Source organism: Camelus dromedarius, chromosome 18 (assembly GCF_036321535.1).
Source record: "Camelus dromedarius isolate mCamDro1 chromosome 18, mCamDro1.pat, whole genome shotgun sequence".
NCBI lineage: Eukaryota > Metazoa > Chordata > Mammalia > Artiodactyla > Camelidae > Camelus > Camelus dromedarius.
Window position 1 is genome coordinate 9,409,305 of NC_087453.1, and position 5,632 is coordinate 9,414,936.

At 45.6% G+C, this 5,632-nt stretch overlaps 1 long non-coding RNA gene and 3 other non-coding genes across 5 annotated transcripts; all 4 read right to left on the reverse strand.

Moving 5' to 3' along the window:
* Positions 1 to 1,579: 1,579 nt before the first annotated feature.
* LOC105087865 (uncharacterized) lies at positions 1,580 to 5,058 on the reverse strand. Of its 2 annotated transcripts, none has more exons than XR_837044.3 (5): positions 5,035 to 5,058; positions 4,590 to 4,705; positions 3,579 to 3,655; positions 3,122 to 3,205; positions 1,580 to 1,812 (listed from the first exon to the last, which is right to left on the reverse strand). It is a non-coding gene; the product is annotated as an uncharacterized LOC105087865 (long non-coding RNA). The 2 variants fall into 2 exon arrangements; XR_837045.2 differs by having other exon boundaries at positions 1,580 to 1,820.
* On the reverse strand, positions 3,358 to 3,449 carry LOC116147556 (small nucleolar SNORD12/SNORD106). Its single transcript, XR_004131115.1, has one exon. It is a non-coding gene; the product is annotated as a small nucleolar SNORD12/SNORD106 (small nucleolar RNA).
* On the reverse strand, positions 3,718 to 3,808 carry LOC116147557 (small nucleolar SNORD12/SNORD106). The gene has a single exon (XR_004131116.1). It is a non-coding gene; the product is annotated as a small nucleolar SNORD12/SNORD106 (small nucleolar RNA).
* LOC116147555 (small nucleolar SNORD12/SNORD106) lies at positions 4,772 to 4,862 on the reverse strand. Its single transcript, XR_004131114.1, has one exon. It is a non-coding gene; the product is annotated as a small nucleolar SNORD12/SNORD106 (small nucleolar RNA).
* Positions 5,059 to 5,632: the final 574 nt, after the last annotated feature.

Below are 5,632 nucleotides of genomic sequence, written 5' to 3' on the forward strand. Positions count from 1 at the left end.
TATGTGATGCATATATATTGTATATGTACAGGCACTATTCATCAGGCAGTGGTAAATACAAAGAAAAACACAAGGGAATAGAAAGTGGAGGGGAAGGTTTTAGATAGGTCCCAGGGGTGACATTTGAGTGAATGAGGGGAACCATACAAAGATCTGAGGGGGCTAGGGCTGATCATCCAGGCGATCTGAGGTTCAAGTGAACCTAAAGTGATAGAGGGTTAGGAGACCTGAGTACCTGAGAAGGGAGATGAGGTCAGAGGTTGAGGGAGAGGAAGTTGGAGTAGGCCTTTAACGCCAGCTTTTACTGAGGTGGAGAGACACTGGAGGGTTGAGCAGGACAGTGGCACGATATTCTGGTTTCAAGGGCACCTCGGCTGCATATAGTTCACAGGGAGCAATGGTGGAAGTGAGACCAGTAATCAAAGCTTGGATGATGGTGGCTTGGATCTGGAAGGTGGTAACAACGGAGGTGGTTAAAAGGGGTATCAGATATACCTGAAGGATTTGCTGAGGGTTACACACAGGAAATATGAGCAAAATGTCAAAGATATCTGAGATTTTTGGCCTGAGCAACTCGACTGTTGCCAATACCAGGGGTAGAAATGGTTGTAGGGGGTGCAGACTTGGTGGGGAAGGGATCACTCAGTTCAGTTTTGGACAAGTTAAATGCATGAAGGGAAACAAGACTGGAGATGTAGGCTACAGCCGGAGCTTTCAGTGTCCTAAGAAATTGATGTAAGAAAGGTCAGTTGGCTTGCAGTTGGTAATGTTCAAGACCATTAGAGGACTTTTGATTATGGAATTCTGTACTATTTATGTTCTATACCATTTATTGCTGAGTATATTACTCCCAAAATGGAGTGACTTGAAACATTCAACCTCATTTTCTATAGGTCAGGAATCCAGGCACAGCTTAGCTGGGTCCCAATTCAAGGCCTCTCACAGGCATCATGGTGTCAGCAGGGTTTCCAGTCACCAAAAACCAGGCAATGATCTGCCTCCAAATTTAGTTGGCAGGATTCAGTTCCCTGCAACTGGCTGGAGATCAGTCTCAATTCCTTGGTACTTGGACTGCAACTTAGTAGCTTGTTTCATCAAAGTGAGCAAGCCAAGGAATGAGACAGAAGAGAAACAGCAATTGAATGTAAACAAGTCATGTTTTTTATAACCTAGTATCAGAAGGGATATATCCCCTCCTGCTAGTTTTCTATTCATTGAGAGCACTAGGTCCTCACAAGAGGAGGGGACTGAGTCAATACCGGGAATTCTGCAAGCACAACGTTAGGGAAAAAAACAAAAATGGAATCCTTTCTCAGATTACTCAATTATCTGGGGACAGAGGGAAATTACAGTGAAACCAGACTGGTCCCATTATTAGACCAGTCTGTTTAGAAGCTTCCATGGTTAAAGTTAAAAATGTAAGTTAGATGTAGCCCAATCACACTTATCTCATTCATGCCTGTAAAGCACAAAAGCCTGTAAAGGCCTAAGTGGACAAGTGTGGGATGCACCCACCAACAATTTGGTTGTTACATATTGTCCCTGTTCAAGGCTGAGTATCCAATGATCATATACAACATTTTAATTTAAAGCATTTTATTGTCTTTCTCCAGATAGAAAGGCTCTAAGTTAGAAAACTTCACCAAGTTTAACAATATAATAATCCTTGATTCTTCAAAGCAGACACCAGCTTTTCAGCTCCGGACACGTGGGTTACACAGCCTTGCTGGACTGATTCATCAGAACTATCACGCTTTCTCAGGAAAGCAGAGACAATCTTTTTCAAGAGATCTTGTGTTCCAACTCCATAAACTGAAATACTCAAAAAGAAAAAAAGTACATCACAACCAGTACTAAGACTTCTGTAACAAGGTGGATCTACAGTCAAGCCCCAGACCAATCTCTTTCAAGTCTTATCTCGAGTCTGACACCTCACTCAAGTCTATTTGTCCCTGATGTCAAAATGCTCAACCTCAACCTATAATCTTCCCAGGCACAGGAACTAGAAATAAAAGGAGGGAAAAACCAGGACCACACAGGGTACTAAAGGGGCTTAACACACTTGAAACGCATACAAAGATACTCTAGGGACAAATGGGGTCATCTGAGTATGAACTGATTAGCAGACATTAGGGAACTATTTATTTCTTGGCTATTAATGATCAGGTATATAGGAAGATAGTCTTACTTCTGAATTTAGAGGAATTCAAATGAACAGTCTAGGGATTAAGGGTCATAAAAGCAACAACTTTCAAATGGCAAAAATCTATGCACTTATGTAAACAAAAGCAACTATTTTAAATTTAGGGTATTGAGCTTGTACATGTTTCAGATTTTTCATAAAGCAGGGACTTGATCACCAAGAGACACATCTACTGTAGTCAACACACTCAAGAGGAGGGAAGCTATCATTGATGTTGCTCCCTTTCCACCATAAGGCTCCTAAGCACACCAGGGGATCAATCGGGCAAACGCAGCCAGTTAAGACGCACAATTTAAGGGCTGTATAGGCCAGTTTAAAGGCCTACAACCAAGGCCCGATTCAGACAGGTCTAGCTTAAGTTTTCCTTAATCAGTACAGTTGATATTCAAGGGAGTTACGTTCCAATCATGGAAAGACACATACCCAGCGTTTAAAAAAGACTCAGGTGTGGCCTGCCTGTCTGTTCGGCTTGCTATGATGGAGCAAGACGCCATGTTGAAGAGGCCCACAGAGCAAGAACTGAGGTTGGCCTTCAGCCAACAGCATGAGGAACTTAATTATTCCAAAAAAAATTTGTAATTTTAATCCCAACTCAAATGTGATTTGGAGCGCCTCTATTCTTGTACTATCTGCCAAGTTAATTCTAACTTTACTTTTTCCTTTCTTAGGGAAAGACATAATAGTACTAACAGGTCAACAGTCCTGCCAAGGATGCAATTTTGCCCTATCTTTTTTTTTAATTGAAGTACACTCAGTTTAGTATGTTGTGTCAATTTCTTCCCCCTCCTGTTTTATACACAGCTTGGAACTGGGTCCAGAGGTTACTCTCAAGTGGGCAACAACTCTCTACCATGAGCACATTTAACAGTCATCTTACTAGGGAGTTAACACTTGGGTAACAATTTGCAGAATCCTCACCTGTTACAAGACAGAACCAAGCCGAGGGTTATATCAGGCTGCAATCAACCTACTCACTGCTCTGGGGCACACAGGGCTCCAGACCTGTAGGAAGTCAACAGATGAAGCCAAGATAAATGACCTGAACGATGGAAGAGGTAAAAAGCCTATACAGCAATCCCAATTTCCACTAAAAAGTTCACGTGCAGTCAATAGTCTGGTGGTGGTAAGCAGAAAACATAAACGTTTGCTCTGTGGCCAATGCATCAGACAAAACTGGCTAATAGTTCAGTTAGATCAACAGGGTCGATCTGATGGGGAAAAAAGTTATGTCATCAGCTACAATGGCCATGTTTGAGTTAGAAATTGGAATGCAAAAGGGATAGCCCCTTTAAAAGCAGTTAATTCCTCCTCCCATCTACAGGTCCTATATCTATTCAGCCATGTGGGCACACTGAGACATATGGACATCACTTACCAATTCTTTACCAATCCTGGATTCATCCTGGTCCATTCAAAGTCTGCTTTCTGCCAGCAATTAACCTGATATAAAAACTGACACAGCAGCTCCAATTAGCTAGATGCCCAAGGGAGTAGGGGACAAAGGTGCTGCTCACGCTGGCATATCAGACATAAACTGGCTTAGAGAAATTAGATCAACATGGTCGATCAGTGGGGGAAAAAAGTTCAGTCATCATATATGCCAGTAGGAAGCTCTTGGTTTCTAGAAAAGACCTCTGAGTCAGGAATAAGATTTGATTGGTCTGTTTCTCTGCAAATTTTATGCAGTATTTGAACACTTCTGCGTCCTGCTGCAGGCAGTAAAAATGTAGCTAAGACCTACACCCCTGCCTTCTGAACTCACATTTCGTAGAGGCCAGTGTTGCTGACAAGAACTGCGGAAAAATGGCTAGCTTTTACTGAGAGGTGATTGCAGGGTTTTGACCAAGCGCCATGATTTTGCATTTTAAAGCAAGATATCATCACTAAAAAACCTGACTTCAAAGACTCTGGGACAGTAAGATGAAAGAAAAACTGTCCAAAACGCCCACTGAGGTGGCATTCCTGGACTCAAGTGAATTTAAACGTTAGGGGGTAGGGGATTAGTTTCAACAGAAACACATTTGGCTTTCCTCAAGAAAATAGCACATAATCCATCCCCTTGGAAACAAAAGTACCAAAGCAAGTTGTTTATCAAGAACAAATAAAGCGAAGGCATCCAACACGGTGCCTTCATGAGCATTGTCAGGACACTAAAAATTTAACACCTGTTCACTGTCAAATCATTTTTCCGCTTTCGAACAAACCCAAAGTTTTTTGAGAATTACAAAAATATACCTAGAACACCTCAAAGAAGACCTAATAACTAAAATATACTAATGAGTTGTCCTTACTCTTCCTTTCTTTTTCCCCGCCAAGGTCGCCTGGCAAACGAAGAATTCCCTCAGCGCACGCTTTTCCTACAACAGGCCAGGAGACAGAGGCTTACCACAGAGGTAGGAGACTGAAGGTTGCGGACGGCTACACGTGGCTCCCCGGAAGGCCCGGCAACGGCCCCCTCCTCCAAGATCCATTCTGTCGGCTCTGACCGTGCAAACCTGCGAACTAACAAAGAAAGGTCGTCAACCGCCATCTTTCAGAGTCGAGAAGAGTATGGCAGGGCCTTTCGAGGCTGGTGTATCAGAACTAACTGGCAAATAATTAAAGACATCAACATTGTCGATCTGACGGGGAAAAAAGTCAAGTCATCATTTATACCAGCCAAGGACTCCTTAGGCCCGAACAGAAGGCGTGGGTTTTTCCAGCTCTAGCTAAGCCCCTCCACGGCCCTAAAGCCTACTTAGTAGGGTCAGAGCAGGGGGTAGCCACCGGCTACGGCGATGGCGCAAAGACAAAAAAAGAGGTAGAGATCTCGATGAGCAGTCTCCACTCACCACACACGGTAGTAAACCGAAGTTCCTGGCACAGAACGACACCGGATGAAGAGCGGATAAACTAGGATAAAAACACCAAAGCGCCGCAAACGCGAAAGGACTACGAGCGCTGGAGCGTCCTTTATATAGCCCGAGGTGCCTCTCACGCCTGCGCACTGCACCCAAGGCACTTCCTTTTCCCCTCCCACGCCGGGAGAGGCCCTATGGGAAATGTAGTCCCCGCTCCGCCCAGCCGGAGAGGGCCTAATGGTTGTCCAGGCAGCTCTATCCCCGCCCCTTCCCTGTACACACGAGGCCACCAGGGCTTCTTGGCCTCGCCGCCATGTCGCGCTTCACACGCATCCAGCCGTCCGCCTGGTCCCCCCTCTTTCGGGGACAGCTGAGGCCTGCGACGGCCTTGGGTGCTGTTAACCCGTCCCCCGCAGTCCCCTCCCCTCAGCAGCGCCCGCCGGAGCCCGCCGGCGAAGCCGCCGGCGGGGAGCTGAGGCGACGCCCGCGCTTCCGCCGCCCCTGGCGGGTCTGAGGGCTGGGGCGCCGGCTGTGCCCAGGCCCGGCCCCCTCTGCCTTCTCCTCCTCATCCTTCTCCTCCTCCTCCTCC